Raw genomic sequence first — 16,970 nt, 5'->3', positions numbered from 1 at the left:
TCTGCCCCTCCCCACACGTGCACTCTCTTTCCCTGTCTCTAAAATCAATAAATAAATCTTTTTTTTTTAAAGGAAACATTATATCAATGTGTAAGGAGAAAACCTGAGTCCCTTGACATAAATGGAAGGTAGAGTTAAAGACAGTGAAGCAACATGACATGATTACATTTTGGCTAGATATGGTTACTTGCTGGAAACTTTAGGATTTCTGATGGCTTGTCCTTTGTTCAAAAAGGAAATTGCACCACACTGAGACTTCCTACTGAAGGTAGAATTGGAAGATGATTGAAAAGGGGTGATTTTCTCATAATGCTATTTAGAGTTGTCTGAATATTTGACTAAAAATCATCTCACCTGCCCATGGGAAAACATTGAGTTCAAGCAGCTCATTTCAGAAATGGAGAAACTGAGGCCCAGAAAGGGGAATGTATTTTCCCCGGGACACTCATTTGGGAATTTATCAAGTTCTTTGGATCGTAAGCTTTGATAATGGAAGCTACATGGGACAAGGTCTGGAACATAGCAAAACTCAAGAAACGTGTCCTAACATGTTTGTCATCATTTCTCTTGAGTAGTTATCATCTGTGTAACTTACCTGTATGGGGCAACTGACATTTGAATTTTTTTTTTTTTAGTAGGCTCCACCCCCAGTGTGGAGTCCAGTGCAGGGCTTGAATCATGACCTTGAGATCAAGACCTGAGCTGATATGAAGAGTTGGACACTTAACCAACTGAGCTGGCCAGGTGCCCCGACATTTGATCATTTTTGTCCTTAACTAAATTTTCAGTTCCTTGAAGGCAGGGAATGTATCTCATAACATATGCTTTATTTATTTTATTTATGTATTTACTTGTGTATTTTTTCTTTTTTAGTAGTCTCTATGCCCAACTTGGGGCTCCAACTCACGACCCGGAGAGCAAGAGAGTCACATGCTCTACCACTGAGCCAGCCAGGTGCCACATCAATAAAAGCTGATTTTTTAAAATATATGTTATAAGGGGTGCCTGGCTGGCTCAGTTGGTGGAGCATGTGAATCTTGATCTTGGGGTCATGAGCTAGAGCCCCACGTTGGGTGTAGAGATTAGTTAAAAATAAAATCTTAAAAAAAAATCAGCTTTTATTGAGATATAGTTCCCATACCATAAATTCACCCACTTAGGGGCACTGGGTGGCTCAGTTAGTTAAGTGTCCCACTTGGGCTCAAGTCATGATCTCAGGGTCTGGGATTGAGCCCCACATCAGGCTCCATGCTCGGTGGGGAGTCTGCTTGTCCCTCCGCCTACTGGTGCTCTCTGTCTCTCTTAAGAAATAAAATCTTTAGGGGTGCCTGGGTGGCTCAGTCATTAACCGTCTGCCATTGGCTCAGGTCATGATCCCAGAATCCTGGGATCGAGCCCTGCATCGGGCTCCCTGCTCGGCGGGGAGCCTGCTTCTCTGTCTCCCACTTACCCTGCTTGTGTTCTCTCTCTCGCTGTCTCTCTCTGTTAAATAAATAAATAAAATCTTTAAAAAAAAAAAAAAGAAAGAAAATCTTTAAAAAAAATTCACCCACTTAAAGTGTACAATTCAAATAAAAATATATTAAGAAAATTAACAAGTCCACAATGGTTTTTAGTGGATTCACATCTACTACCATCACTGCAATCAATGTTACATTTTCATCACCCCCCCAAAAGAAAACCCTGTACTCATTAGCAATCAATCACTCTTTATGCCTTGCTCCCCCCATCCCTTGGTAACCACTAAGCTATTTTCTGACTCTATGGTTTTGCCTGTCTGCACATCTCATATAAATAGAACCCTACAATGTGTGGCCTTTGGTGAGTAACATCTTTCACCAGGCCTAAAGTTTCAAGATTCACCTATGAAGCATCAGTACTTCAGTCGTTCTTGTGACCAGATAATGTTCCACTAATGAATACACCACATTTTGTTTACCCATTCATCAGTTGATGGACACGTGGGTTGTTTCCACTTTGGGGCTCTTATGAAGAAGGCTGCTATGGACAGTCACGTGCAAGGTTTTGTGTAGATGTATGTCTTCAGTTCCTTTGGGTATCTACCTAGGAGTGGAGTTGCTGAGTTATGTGGTAACTCTAGGTTTAACCTTTTTAGGAGCTAGATTGTTTTCCAAAGGACCTGCTCCATTTTACATGGTATCTTACACTATTTTGTGTCCTATATTGGTTTAGAACTTTTGGTTGCAATAGATGGATCTACTTCAGGAAAGGGTGGGCTTCTGGTAAAAAGATTCACTGGAAGTGGCCTTGTTCTCCGCCTTTCTCTTCTCGTACATGAGACTGCTCTGTTCTTGTCAGCCTACAACCCACAGTTGGCCTGAGACCGAGCACCATGCCTTCAATTAAGTTGCAGAGTTCCGATGGAGAGATATTTGAGGTTGATGTTGATATTGCCAGTCTGTGACTATCAAGACCATGTTGGAAGATTTGGGAATGGATGATGAAGGAGATGATGACCCAGTTCCTCTACCATATGTTAACGCAGCAATATTAAAAAAGGTCATTCAGTGGTGCACCCACCACAAGGATGATCCCCCTCCTCCCGAGGATGATGAAAACAAAGAAAAGCGGACAGATGATACCCCTGTTTGGGACCAAGAATTCCTGAAAGTTGACCAAGGAACACTTTTTGAACTTATTCTGGCTGCAAACTACTTAGACATCAAAGGTTTGCTTGATGTTACATGCAAGACTGTTGCCAATGTGATCAAGGGGAAAACTCCTGAGGAGACCTACAAGACCTTCAATATCAAAAATGACTTTACTGAAGAAGAGGAAGCCCAGGTACGCAAAGAGAACCAGTGGTGTGAAGAGAAGTGAAATGTTATGCCTGACACTGTAACACTGTAAGGATTGTTCCAGATACTGGTTGCACGGCTCTGTTTATAATTGTTAATATTAGACAAACAGTAGACAAATGGCAGCAGCAAATCAGTTGTTTAAGCAGAATATTGTCCTCCTTGCATGTGTAGTTTGAGTACAGATTCCCAACGTATGGCTGTGTTTCTTCTAGTATGATCAAAAGTTTCTTTTTTCTTTGCTCGAAATAAACCTTAACTGTGGGTTCTCTGTAGAAGGTGGCATTTTGGGCTTTCTGAAACTCTCTTTGTAAAGCGATTTCTGCCTAGTTTATTGTCTAGTTAACTTTAGTTTAATGACCTTTTAAAAGTTGGCATTGTAAATAAAACAAGCTGAAAAAAGTTTTCTGAAATAGAATTAACAACATATTCTCTTTATTCATGAGTTGGGAACTGGAAAAAGGCTACCTGAGGTCAATGTTTTGAGTGGGGTTATTAGGATGTCTTCCAGCTTCCTGGAGTCGAGCAGTACCACCGGTATTGATTAGCCTGTATGTAGTAGGGCTCCCTTAATTGGATCTAAGGACTTGTTTTTGCATTTTGAATCCTCAGCTTTGACTATGTTGGCTAGAGACTCGGTTACTACTCAGTTTGTGGTTTTGGGGGGAATATAACTAGCCAGTCTGTTAGCTTTTCGATTAAAAAAGACAAATAACTCAGGGCGCCTGGGTGGCTCAGTCGTTAAGCATCTGCCTTTGGCTCAGGTCATGATCCCAGGGTCCTGGGATCGAGCCCTGCATCAGGCTCCCTGCTCCGCGGGAGGCCTGCTTCTCCCTATCCCACTCCCCGTGCTTGTGTTCCCTCTCTTGCTGTCTCTCTCTGTCAAATAAATAAATAAAATCTTAAAAAAAAAAAAAAAAAAAGACAAATAACCCATGTGGTTATGTCATCTTCTTAAAATCAGTGATCCCATGTGGGGGAAACTTCACACTATTTGCATGTAAAAAATAATTTAACCTTTAACGTTAAAATGTCTGGCAAAACCTAGAAAGCATCCATCATGAATGCAAGATACTTTCAATAAAAAGTAAGTTACGTAGTAGGTGGTAAATGGTTTGCTTTTGTGTACTTAACTGTGTCTCTTCACTTACTATTAAATGAGTTAAGTATATGTACGGTTCTGTAGCTGGAGACAGCTTGCAGGATGTTCATGTCCTAGCTTGCTGGAGGCTGCTGACCTAACCATTGGGTTCTGTTAGACTTGTGTCTCTTCTGATTGTCGTGATCTGGTTCCCTGGAGCCAGTGCTTCAGTTATTAACTGGTGCACGTGGCCGCACAGGACTGCGCTCGTTGTTCCCAGCCTCTGCCCTACAGTAGAATGAAGTTTTCTTGGTGCTTGAGATGGCTCACAAATTGTTATGTCTTTTTCTTTCCTCCTTGTGCTCCCTTTTCTCTTGCTTTCCCATTTAGCATCATCTGTATTCACATGTAGTCCTACTGCATTCTCTTCATGTTTACTGTGAGCTGTTTTGGCTCAGATCATTTGCTGATAGTAGTTTGCCTCTGTACTTCACTTCTCATTTGCCCTGAATCTGTATCTTATTTAATAAAGTCCCACATACTGTAAAAAAAAAAAAAAAATCACTGGAATCTTGCCTGTGGCATAATCTTTTTTTCCTTCTATGATCCTTACAGAAAGCCAGCAAGAGCGGATTAAAGAAACCTCGTAGAAGGGACAGACTCAGGATCATCTCTTGTTACCCATTTGGTCATGCTGCCATCCTGCTGCTCCCGGGATGCCCCAGGTGAACCCCCACCTTTGTGCCCTCTGCCTGTAGTTCCCTTTCCTCAGATATTTTGAAGGCTCCTGTCTTGTCACCATTCCTGCATCGCCTCAAATGTCATCTCCTTTCAGGAGCCTGACCTGACATCCTAAGGTAGCCTCACCAGCCCCCAACCTCTGTTTTGTCACCCTGTAGTTATTTCTTTCCTAGCCTTGGTCATTTTCTGTAATGATTTTGCTTACTTTTGTGTTTGCTTTGGGATTATCCATCCCTCTTCCCTGTCTCTCCACCACCCCCCCCCAACCCAGAACTCAAGCTTTATGGGAGCTGGTCTGTCTTCACCCTGCTATTTCCCATTTTAAAATAAGTGCATGCGTGTTACTTCACACGGTAAAGGGGACTTTGGCAATGTGATTAAGTTAAGGATTTTGAGATGGAGAGGTTATCTGGAATTATCTGAGTGGGCCTGATGTAACCATAAAGGGTCCTTATAAGAGGGAAGCTGGAGTGTCAGAGAGAAGATGTGACAACTGAAGCAGGGGTAGGACTGATGGGACTCCTGGCTTTGAAGATAGAGGGGGGCCTTGAGCCAAGGAATGTGGGCAGCCTCTAGAAGCTGGAAAGACAAGGAGACAGATTCTCCCTGGAGCCTCCAGAAGGAATGCAGTCTTCTATTTTAGCCCCATAAGACCCACTCCAGACTTCTGACATCCCTAACTGTGAGATAATAAATTTGTGTGGCTTTAAGCCACTTGGTGGCAATTTGTCATAGCTGCCACGGGAAATAAACATAGCACTTAATAAGCACTCAGGTCAGAAGGTGAGTGAATGAAGGCCTCCCAGGCACTCCGAGTTCGGCTGGCCTTGGCCACATGGTCACAGGCCTCCACCATGCCTCTAGCAAAGTTAGTGCTCTGCCCTTCACCAAGTTCAATTACTTTCTCTATCTCTGGGTCTCGATGGGGCATCTTGTTTCCCTCCCTGGCACCTACCAGCTTCTCACTCTCTATGCTGCTTGGTTCTTGGTCAAACTCGCTTATCTTTATATACATGAAATATGTTGTCCTTTTCTCATATTTTGGTTCCTTTTTTTTGTCTTTATAGGCCACTCTATTATATCCCATCTCTTCCAGGGTTCCTATCCTCACATCCTATCTGCTGGGGGTCTAATCGCGTCTCGACTTGTCTGCTGAGTCCTAGCTCAAGGAGGACTGTTTCTGGGGGCTGTACTTGGGGACTCTAAGAGCCCAGGACCTCACTTCCTGTGCTCTCATTTGCATTTCAACCCAAGACCCTCAACGCCTCACTCTTCTGGCTCTCGCAGTATCAGTGTGCACTTAACTGGTTTGGTTTTCGGTTCCATTTTTGTTTTTTGGCATGTGGGGATTTCCCTCACTTTCTTGTGAACTCAGTTTTTCTCTTGAAAGAGTATTTGTTATCTTTTACCCAGAATTGTCAGATGTTTTTGTGGGGGGGGTCAGGTTCTCTGAGCCTGCTCTATTGCTGGGGAGGAACTACCTTCGCTTTTCTTTTTCAGTATCTTCTCTCTGCCTCCTAGCTCTGAATATTCAGTTTCTATTCTTCAGGTCCCACCCTAGTCCATTCTCTCTGCTCTTTAGCCCTTCAGTTGCAAATCCTTTTAATAACTAGCTGATTCACTCCATAGTTTTTGTTTTTAAGTGTATTTATTTATTTATGTAATCTCTACATCCAATGAGGGGCTCAAACTCACAAGCCCCAATATCAAAAGTCACACCCTCTTCCGGCTGAGCCAGCCAGGCGCCCCCTCTATAGTTTTTTTTTTTTTTTTTTAAGATTTTATTTATTTATTTGACAGAGAGAGACACAGTGAGAGAGGGAACGCAAGCAGGGGGAGTGGGAGAGGGAGAAGCAGGCCTCCCGCTGAACAGAGAGCCCGATGCGGGGCTCGATCCCAGGACCCTGGGATCATGACCTGAGACCTGAGCCGAAGGAAGATACTTGATGACTGAGCCACCCAGGTGCCCCCCCTTCTATAGTTTCTAATTCAAATTCACACCGAATGGAAATCTGACAAATCAACCTATTTCCTGTTTGGCTCAATATTTTTGTGCCCAGCCACCTCAAAAACCACTAGTCGGCCCATGCGTTGGCTGCTCTTGGAGCTGATGCCCAATTGTGAGCCAGTCAGCAGTGGCGTGAGCAGAAGTGACCAGTTAATGGTAGGTACCAAAGACAGTGACTTCTGCCCTTCCTTTAGAAGGGACCCGTGGGTGGGGCAGTCATCATAATTGATGCATAGTGGCTTAGCCTTTTTTTTTTTTTATAATGACTATCCTTAACAGACTCTGCAATCCAGTTGATTGATAATAGCCAGAGGGTGGTTTAAAAAAAAAAAATTCTTTTTTTTTAAGCTAGACTCTTCTCTTGGCTTATACATTCACCCCTGGCATAGATATCGTTTTCATGCCCCAACACATCCATTCCTCCGATGTTCCTACTCTATAATTACTAAATAATTAGAAGAAGGTTTATCCTTTAAATAAGCTCAGTGTCATCACTTTAAAACCTAACTTCATTAAAAAAAAAAAAAAAGAAGGAAACTGCAATTCCAAGACTGGGGTCAGCCAACCTTTAAAAGCCTTTGAGACTCCATATGATGGGATGCCGTGTAGCCAGTAAAACATAATGAAGCTGCTCAGCGTGTTCCAGTGTGAAAAGACCTTCCAGATACCCACCAGAAGTGAAAAAAGTTAAGGGCAAAGCAGAGCATATAATGTACCATCATTTGTGTTACAAAAATGTATCTCTCTCTCTCTATGTGTGTTCATTTGTAAACGCATCTCTTAAATAACACCTACGAAACTGGTAATGGCGGTTGGCTCTGGGAGAGTAGTTGTGTGGTCAAGGGATTTTACCTGGCATCTTGTTTGTGGAATTAATTTAATTAAATTAATTTATTCATTTACTTTTATTTGTTTTTTTGACAGAGAGAGGGCTGGGGGAGGGGCAGAGGGAGAGAGAAAAAGTCTTAAGCAGGCTCCACGCCCAGCGTGGATCTCACCACCCTGAGATCATGACCCGAGCTGAAATCAAGTGTCTGACGCTTAACTGACTGAGCCATCCAGGTGCCCCTTGTTTGTGGAATTTAAAAAGAAAGCAAAAAGAGGAGGGACAGTGAGAGGGAAAATGTAAAAATAGCCCCAAAGCCAAGGTGGGAAGATTTTGCCGGCGTGTCCTCAAATTTATCCTTCTCTTGGAGGGGAAGGGGTGGGATTGAGTCTGGTTCCTCAAGGCCACCATCTCACAGACCATCGCCTTCCCACTTGTCACTTGAATTTATCCTTGGCGGGGGGGGGGGGGGGATGAGCCGGGGGGGGGGGATTTGGTTTTCAGTTTTATATACTAAGTCTGGCAAAAAGGCTTGGGGTTATGAAAGAGAATGTATGGGCCAGAAAGTCGCCCTCCTTGCTCACTGCCTTTAAGCATTTGACTGTGAATCACAGTGACGAATATATTTCACACTGTGATTCAGTATTCACACTTCTAAATATACTTGAGATAAAAATTTTAAGAAACAACGCGTATTATGGGAGATCCACTCTGATATTTCATAAAATTCCATCACCGTGTTTTAAAATAGTGGGCAAATCCCATGATGTTGATTTCCAAACCCACAAATGGGTTTTGATTCACTATCTGGAAAACATATCGTCTCCTGAAGCCAACTCCAGTACTGTCTATTGGAGACACTTGATGTGGCCATCTTCAAAGATGTCTTTTCCCATCTGAAACAAAAAGCTCCAGGGGCGCCTGGGTGGCTCAGTCGTTAGGCGTCTGCCTTCAGCTTAGGTCATGATCCCGGGGTCCTGGGATCGAGCCCCGCATCGGGCTTCCTGCTCGGTGGGAAGCCTGCTTCTCCGTCTCTCACTCCCCCTGCTTGCGTTCCCTCTTTCATTGTGTCTCTCTCTGTCAAATAAAAAGTAAAATCTTTAAAAAAAAAAAAAAAGCTCCAACTTCGGTGATTCTTCCATGCCAGAACTTTGAGCTGCCTTGATCCAAAACATGACCATTGCTAGAGAACATCTCTGTCTCCTCTCATGGCTCCCTCTGGTCCCATTCCTCTGCTAGTGCTGGGAGGGTCCTAAGTTTGACATCATGAAGTTCATTTAGAAAGAATTCATTAAAGCAGTGCCTGGGTGGCTCAGTAGGTTAAGCGTCTTCCTTTGACTGGGGTCGTGATCCCAGGGTCCTGGAATTGAGCCCCATGTCAGGCTCCCTGCTCAGCGGGGAGTCTGCTTCTCCCTCTCCCTCTGCCTGCCACTCCACCTGCTTGTGCATGCTCTCGGTCAAGTAAATAAATAAAATCTTAAAAAAAAAAAAGATTCTCTCCCTCCCTGTGCTCCTCTCACCCCCTTCCTCTCTCAAGAAAAAAAAAAGGCTTCATTAATAAGATCTCTACTTCTTTATATTTTATGATTACTAGTACCTGTTAAAATGTTGCTTTTAAGAGAGAGGTGCAAGGAAATTCATTGTAATAGTAAAAGAAAGGAAACAAACTGAATGTCTACTAACAACATCCACATACTTATAAAAAAAAGCATGACAGCTCTCTATGTACTTTATGATAAGGTCCTTGCAAAGAAATTTTCATGATACATTACTAAGTGATAAGGGGCAAAACATTGTGGACAGTATGCTCTTGTTTATATAAGAAGCAACACATCTATAAATTTGTGTAGGCGTAGACTATCCCTGGAAGGACATGGTGATGGTCAGGGTGCCTGGCTGGCTCTTGATCTCAGGGTCGTGAGTTCGAGCCCCATGTTGGGTGTAGAGATTACTTAAAAATAAAATATTAAAATATTAAATAAAATATTAAAAATAATTTAAAAAGAAAAAAAAGGAGATGGTGATAGTGGTAATCCTTGGAAAGAGGACGATTGGTGAACAGGAGTAGGGAGAAGCTTTCTTTTTACTCTATACCACTTTATACCTTCTGATTTTCTACCATTATTTATTTATTTATTTATTTATTTATTTATTTATTTATTTTTTAAAGATTTTATTTATTTATTCGACAGAGAGAGAGACAGAGAGAGAGCACAAGTAGGCAGAGTGACAGGCAGATGGAGAGGGAGAAACAGGCTCTCCGCCGAGCAGGGAGCCGGATGTGGGGCTCGATCCCAAGACCCCAGGATCATGACCCGAGCCGAAAGCAGCTGCTTAACGGACTGAGCCACCCAGGCGCCCCTACCATTATTTAAAAATGTTTTCTTTTCATATCTCTGAAAATGTGAAAATTACTAATTTCACAATTGCATTAACCACAACGGATGCTTAAAAAAGAGCTTTATTGAGATATGATTCACATGCCATAAAATTCACCCTTTTAAAGGGTATGCCGCAGTGTTTTTTTTTTTTTTAGCATATCCATATTGTCACGCCATCATTACTGCTATTTAATTTCAGAATATTTCATCCCCCCCAGAAAGAAATGCTGCACCCCTCCTTCGCCACCATCTCCCATGCCCCCATTCTCCAGTCCCTAGCAACCACTAACCTACTTTTTGTTTCTTTAGATCTGCCAGTTCTGTACATTTCATATAAATGGAATCGTGTGATATATGTCTGGCTTCTTTCACTTAGCATGATGTTTTCAAGGTTCACCCATGTTATAGGATGAATCAGTACTTCACTCCTTTTTGTTGCCTGATGACAGTCCGTTGAGCGGGTATTTTTGTTGAACCATTTTTGTTGAACCATTCATCAGTTGATGGTCATTGGGGTTGTTTCCATTTTTTGACTATTATGAATAAATGCTACGAACATTTCTGTACAGGTTTTGGAGTGGACTTATGTTTTTGTTTTTTTTTTAAAGATTTTATTTATTTATTTGAAGAGAGAGACAGCGAGAGAGGGAACACAAGCGGGGGGAGTGGGAGGAGAAGAAGCAGGCTTCCTGCTGAGCAGAGAGCCCGATGTGGGGCTCAATCCCAGGCCCCTGGGATCATGACTTGAGCCAAAGGCAGATGCTTAACGACTGAGCCACCCAGGCGCCCTGTTTTATTTTTATTTATTATTATTTTTAAAGATTTATTTATCTTAGAAAGAGAGAGAGCGAGAGCATAAGCGGGAGGGGCAGAGGGAGAGGGAGAGGGAGAGAGAATCTCAAGCAGATTCTGCGCTGAGCCGGGAGCCCGATGTGGGGCTCGATCTCATGACCCTGAGATCATGACCTGAGCTGAAACCAAGAGTCAGATGCTTAACTGACTGAGCCATCCAGACGCCCACGTGGACTTACGTATTAAATTCTTTTGGGAATATACCTAGGAGTGGAATTGCTGGATCATAGGGCAACTCTATGTTTCACATTTTGATGAATTGCCAAACTGTTATCCAAAGTGGCTGCACCATTTATAGTCCTGCCAGCAGTGTATGGAAGTTCCAATTTCACCTCAAACTTGCTGATGCTTTTGTTTTTTTTTTTTTTACCTTTAGCGCTCCCACAATGGGTACTTTTTAAGCATTTGGTAGCAAACTAATTTTTCCCAAAGCAAACACATTTAATAAGTCTCAGAAAGAAAAAAAAAAAAAGCAAAAAGTGAGCTGGGCTTAAGATTCTTCCACCTGTGCGGAGTCATTTGCCGGTAGTGGGGGCGGGCAAGCCTACTGTAGCCAGCCCAGGTGCCAATTTCAACTGGTTCATGCGACACCTCTGGAACAAAAATCACAGGTCACCAACCCCTGATCCAGGTTTAAAGCAAGAGGTGTGAACCAGGTTACTCCGGGTCGGAAAGCTCAGGCTGCTCTTTACTCACCAAAAATTTGCCTTAAATGTGATTCTTCACAGAGGTGTTTTCCCCTTTTAAGCAAAACAACAAATAAAGCGTTTGTTGGTCTTAAGTCTCTTCTGCCTGTCTGTCTGACTCCCCCTCAGCTGTGTGTCCCAGCCAGGAGTGGAGAGGTTCAGAGTACACATAGCCTCGGGGTGGAGCCTGGTCCCGGGCCAGCTCATTTTCAGATTGCATATTTCAAAACAGAGTTTTAGGCAGATGCAGGGCTTAGATATCCACCCAAGCAGTCTATTTTCACTTGCAGGGCAATTTCAGACTGTAGTAAGTATAAGGAGGCAAAATGGGCGGGGTGGGGGGGGAGGAGGAAATTGTTACTAACCTTTGGGTATTAATTCCTGCAAGCCCCGAGTTTGGAACTGCCATACGCTATCATTATTAACATTTATTGAAGGTGTACTTTGTGCTCGATACTGTTTTTAGGGTTTTCACTGTATTGTTTTATTTAATCCTTATATGAAATAGGGGTTATTTTATTTCCCATTTTAGGAAATGGAGGCACAGAAAGTTCAAGCAACCAGTCATTATCACACAGGTTTATAAGTAGCAGAACCAGCTGAGCAAGTCAGGCAGTGGGTGCCAAAGCCCACACTCTTAACCACTAGGCTATATTGTCACACAATAAAAGAAGGAAGAATGCAGGGGACCGTGATGGGGGCAGGGACAAAAGCAGAAGCTCTGGGCTACACCAAACAACTGAGAAACATTCACTCATCCCCTCAAAGTGCATGGTTGAAATAGTAAATGCTTGGATTCCCAGATCCCCTTGCAGCCAGGGGTCCCCATGGGGCCCATATCTCCAGTATAATGAGATGTAAGAGGACATTTGCTGTGGGGGCAGGGGGCAGTGAGGGGGAGCCAGAAACTTTTGGGAAAGAGTTTTAGTCTGAAAGAAAAGTGGAGAGATACGGCATCTCTCTTGACACCTAATCACTTTTCTGCTTCCTGAATTTGAACTGGCATGTGAATTGATGTGATTCTTCAGCTGTGGCAGCCATCTTGTGTCCACGAGGCAATAAACTAAGGACAGAAAGCCAATATGCTGAAGATGGTGGAACAGAAGGATTGTAACATCCTGGCTCTTTTTTTTTTTGTAAGGATTTTATTCATTTATTTGAGAGAGAGAGAGAGCGAGAGAGGGAGAGAGCACGAGCGAGCATGAGCAGGGGAGGGGCAGAAGTAGAGAGAGAAGTAGACTCCTCGCTGAGCACGGAGCCCCATGTGGGGCTTATCCCAAGACTCTGAGATCATGACCCGAGCTGAAGGCAGACGCTCAACAGACTGAGCCACGCAGGTGCCCTCTCATCCTGGTTCTTGATGAACACACTCTGGAACTGTCTACCTCTAGACATATTATATGAGGCAATTAAATGTTTTTATTGTTTATGCATCTATGGAGAGGCAATAAAGCATAATAGTTAAGATCTTGAGCTTGTGAGCCTGGCTTTATATCTTCCTGACTCCAGCACTTAGGAGCTTATACCCTTGGGCAAGTTACTAATTTGTTCAATGCCTCCATTTATTCATGTGTAAAATGGAGATACTAAAAGACCCACTGCTTAGGGTTAGCACAAGGATTAAATGAATTAATATATGCAATGGACTTTGACTTGTGTCTGGTAAGTCTAAGGTTTCTATGAGTGCTGGCTAGGATTATCTTTTTTTCTGCCAGAAGTTTCTTCCCCCAAACTTTTTTATTTTGGAAAATTTCAAGTCTACAGAAAAATTTCACTAATACAATAAACACCTGCATACCCTGAATGTAGATTTACTAATTTTTTTTAAATATATTTTTTAAAGATTTTATTTATTTATCTGAGAAAGAGAGCACGTGAGAGAGCACAATCGGCGGGGGGGGGGGGGGGGGGGCAGAAAGAGAGGGAGAAGCAGATTCCCCGCTAAGCAGGGAGCCATATACTGGGCTCCACAAGGGACTCCACACGACGCAGGGCTGGATCCCAGGACCCTGCGATCATGACCTGAGTAGAAGGTAGATGCTTAACTGACTGAGCCACCCAGGCGCCCCTAAATCTACTAACTGGTAAAATTTTGCCACATTTGCTCACATGCACTTTCTCTCTCCGTGTGTGTGTGTGTGTGTGTGTATTTTTCCCCCCTTGAATTATTTGAGAGTAAATTGTAGGTAGGCTAGTTAGTATGATTACTGGTCTAGTAGCCTGTTACTTGCATATCCAACATGTGACACAAGCTAGACCAATTGAACGAATTCCTTTTTTTTTTTTTTTTAAGATTTTTAAGTAATCTCTTCACCCAAGGTGGGGCTCAAACTCACAACCCCGAGTACAAGAGTCACATGCTCCACCAACTGAGCCAGCCAGGCACCCCTGGACAAATTCCTCTTTTGAATTTGAATCTTGGAATAGGGTGATGAGAATATAGAAAAAAAAAAGACTGATCTCTAGATTTACTGCTGATTCCAGAAAAGATATTCAGGATCTTCTTTTCCCCTGGTTTCTGACATTTCTGGCCTGATCCTCTAGTCTTCCCTTTGATTCTGTGAGTTCCTGCCTATCATTTCACTCCGTCCCAGAGTCTATTGTTGTTGCTTGCAGCCCGAGAGCCCTGACCAGCACAGCTGCCCTTGAGGAAATGAGCACCCATCCTGGGAGCATGGAAGCAGTGACTCTGTGAAATCTGAAAGGTTGTAGGAAGAATCTCTTCATTTTTGGAGGGCTTTAGCCAGGTGACCTTCTGATCTCATCCTCACAGTGTTTATGCTTCTTTGTCCCTAGGCCAAGCCAATTTTATAGGGGTAGTTTGAGGATTTGAGACTACTCTTCCTGCCTACTGAAGGTTCTTGCCACAGGTCGGCAAAAGTCCACATATGCAGAGTGTTTCGATTATCAATTGCTGAGTAACAAATCACTGCAAAATACAGTGGTTTAAAGCCCAACCATTTCATTATCTCTCATGACATTGTAGGTTGATTTGGCTCAGTGGGTGGTTCTTCTGTTGTAGATCTTGTTGGTGGGAGCTGTCTTCCCTGAGCCCCCAGGGACTGGAATGTGCAAAAAGGCTGACTCATATGGCTGGCAGTTACTACTAGCTGGGATCTTAGCTGGGGCTGTCGATTGGACTGCCTCACTTTTTTTCCATGTGGCCTCTCCATGTGGCTTGGGGTTCCGATAACATGGTGATTCTAGGAGGAAGGAAGCGGAAGCTGCCAATCATCATAAGGTTCGACCTGAAAGTCCTACCATATAACGTCCACCGTTTCCATTCATCCAACAGTCCTAGAGCCACCCCAATTCAAGGAAGAGGAAATAAAGTCTACCTCTTGATGGAGGAGTAGCTTGTGCAAACAGGAAGGAATGATAGCAGGCATCTTCACAAACTCTTTACTGGAGCGTGTCACTCATGTGGCTTAGATTTTAAATCTAGAAGAGTGTTTCCCAGATGTCGCTCAGTACGGGATTAGGAACAGGTGCCATCAAAACCCTGCCAAAGTCAGCGCAGAAGTTGCTTCCTCCTGGAAGCCTTTTCCGATACCCCTTGAGTTAAAAGCTCTATTCTTGGGTTCTCAAACAACTTGTACATATTTTAAAAATTTTTTTGTTTTTAATTTTTTTTAAATTCTCTATTGAAATTCAATGTAGTTAACATATTCTGTATGATTAGTTTTGGTGGTAGAATTCAGTGATTCATCAGTTGCATATAACACCCAGTGTTCACCTGTTAATGCCCTCCTTAATGCCCATCCCCCAGTTACCCCATCCCCCTCATCCACCTCCCCTCCAGCCACCCTCAGTTTGTTTCTTAAAGGTCAGCATCTCTTATGGTCTGCCTCCCTATTTTTGAACATACTTTTTGTTTTTTAAAAGATTTTATTTATTTGACAGACAGAGACACAGCAAGAGAGGGAACACAAGCAGGGGGAGTGGGAGAGGGAGAAGCAGGCTTCCCGCTGAGCAGGGAGCCCGATGCGGGGCTTGATCCCAGGACCCTGGGATCATGACCTGAGCCGAAGGCAGATGCTTAACGACTGAGCCACCCAGGCGCCCCTGAACATATATTTTTTTAATTGTTAATATCAGTCCCACTTTGTGTGAATATATGTATTTTTATATATGTACATATTTTGGTTGCATAAATTAACCCATTTATTATAGGCTAGCAATGTCTCAAATGGTGGAGCTTCTACTGGTCTCTTGAGTCCTTCAGACTTCCGATGGCCGCCTTTACCTTGATGGCAGAAGCAGTGCTATAGGTCCGGGGAGCACCAGCGACGGTTTTCAGGCAGGAACCACAACGCCAGATCCCCACAGCTTCTCTTTTCATCTTGGTTTTGCCACAGAAGGAGCAAGTGTACTTTCATGCTGGCTCATTTCAATCTTCTTCACCATTTTCCTGTGGGAGGCACCATAACGGTCCCGTATTTACATACAACTCCGACCTTCTTGCTGTGTTTAGTCATTTCGCCACAAACTAGGTCTGAGACCAGAGAGCTGAACATACGTATATGTTAATAGAATTGATAGATTGATTTCCTTTTTACCTTCTTTCCTTTCTTCTTTTCCCCCTTTCTTTCACAAATACTTATTTTTTATTTTTATTTTTTAAGATTTATTTATTTATTTGAGAGAGAGAGAGTGTGAGCACACTTGTGAGTGGGGGATGGCCAGAGGGAGAGGGAGAGAAAATCTCCAGCAGACTCCCCACTGAGCACGGAGCCAGCTCGGGGCTGGATCCCAGGACCCTGAGGTCATGACCCGAGCCAAAACCAAGAGAGGCTTAACTGAATGAGCCACCCAGGCGCCCTCTTTCACAAATATTTATTTATTTATTTATTTATTTATTTTCTTTCACAAATATTTAAATACCTACTGTAGGCCAGACACTAATCTAGGTGCTAGAGACACTGCAGTGAACTGAACAAACTTCCTGCCCTCTTGGAACTTAGGGTTTGGAAGACCCACCCCAATGACAGTAAGGAGCAGAGATCTGAATGACAATAGGGAGCAAGCCAGGAGGAATGAAAATTCCAGACAGCAAAGGGAACAGCAAGTGAAAGGCCCTGAGGCATGCTTGGAAAGTTCAGGAAACATCAGGAATGCTAGTATCTGGCATGGGGTAAGAAATGAGAAAAAATACACTAACCTGAGATCAGAGAGGGAAGCAGAGACCAAGTCAGTTAGGGTCTGGGTTTTATCCCAAATGCAATAGGATGTCACTGGAACATGTTCAGGTGACATAATTTAGTATATGATTTTTTAAAGATCCCCCTGGCTACTGTGTGGGGAGTGGTTTATGGGATCACTAAAGGGAGAAGCAAGGAGAGTGGCAGGACGGCTGCAATTGTTCAAGAGAAAGTTCATGCGGGTCTTAGCATTCATCTCTGGGTTCTCAACATCTAACATAGTATTTATTGTCTGTTGTCTGATGAGGGATTGGACCCAAGTGACATACAGTCTGAGCGAGTACTACTGCTAAACTATGTAGTGGGTACTGAGAATACATCAGAGAATGAAAGAGATAGAAGTCCTACCTTCACAGAATTTTCAATCTAGTGAGG

At 43.2% G+C, this 16,970-nt stretch overlaps 2 pseudogenes; one reads left to right on the top strand and one right to left on the bottom strand.

The window, feature by feature from the left end:
- The first annotated feature begins 2,353 nt into the window (after window positions 1-2,353).
- LOC116641846 lies at window positions 2,354-2,895 on the top strand (annotated as a pseudogene).
- Window positions 2,896-15,595: 12,700 nt separating this feature from the next.
- On the bottom strand, window positions 15,596-15,872 carry LOC116642077 (annotated as a pseudogene).
- Between the last annotated feature and the right edge of the window lie 1,098 nt (window positions 15,873-16,970).

This window comes from Phoca vitulina, unplaced genomic scaffold (genome assembly GCF_004348235.1).
Source record: "Phoca vitulina isolate PV1807 unplaced genomic scaffold, GSC_HSeal_1.0 scaffold22, whole genome shotgun sequence".
Lineage (NCBI taxonomy): Eukaryota > Metazoa > Chordata > Mammalia > Carnivora > Phocidae > Phoca > Phoca vitulina.
This window is presented reverse-complemented; position numbering and strand designations above follow the sequence as displayed.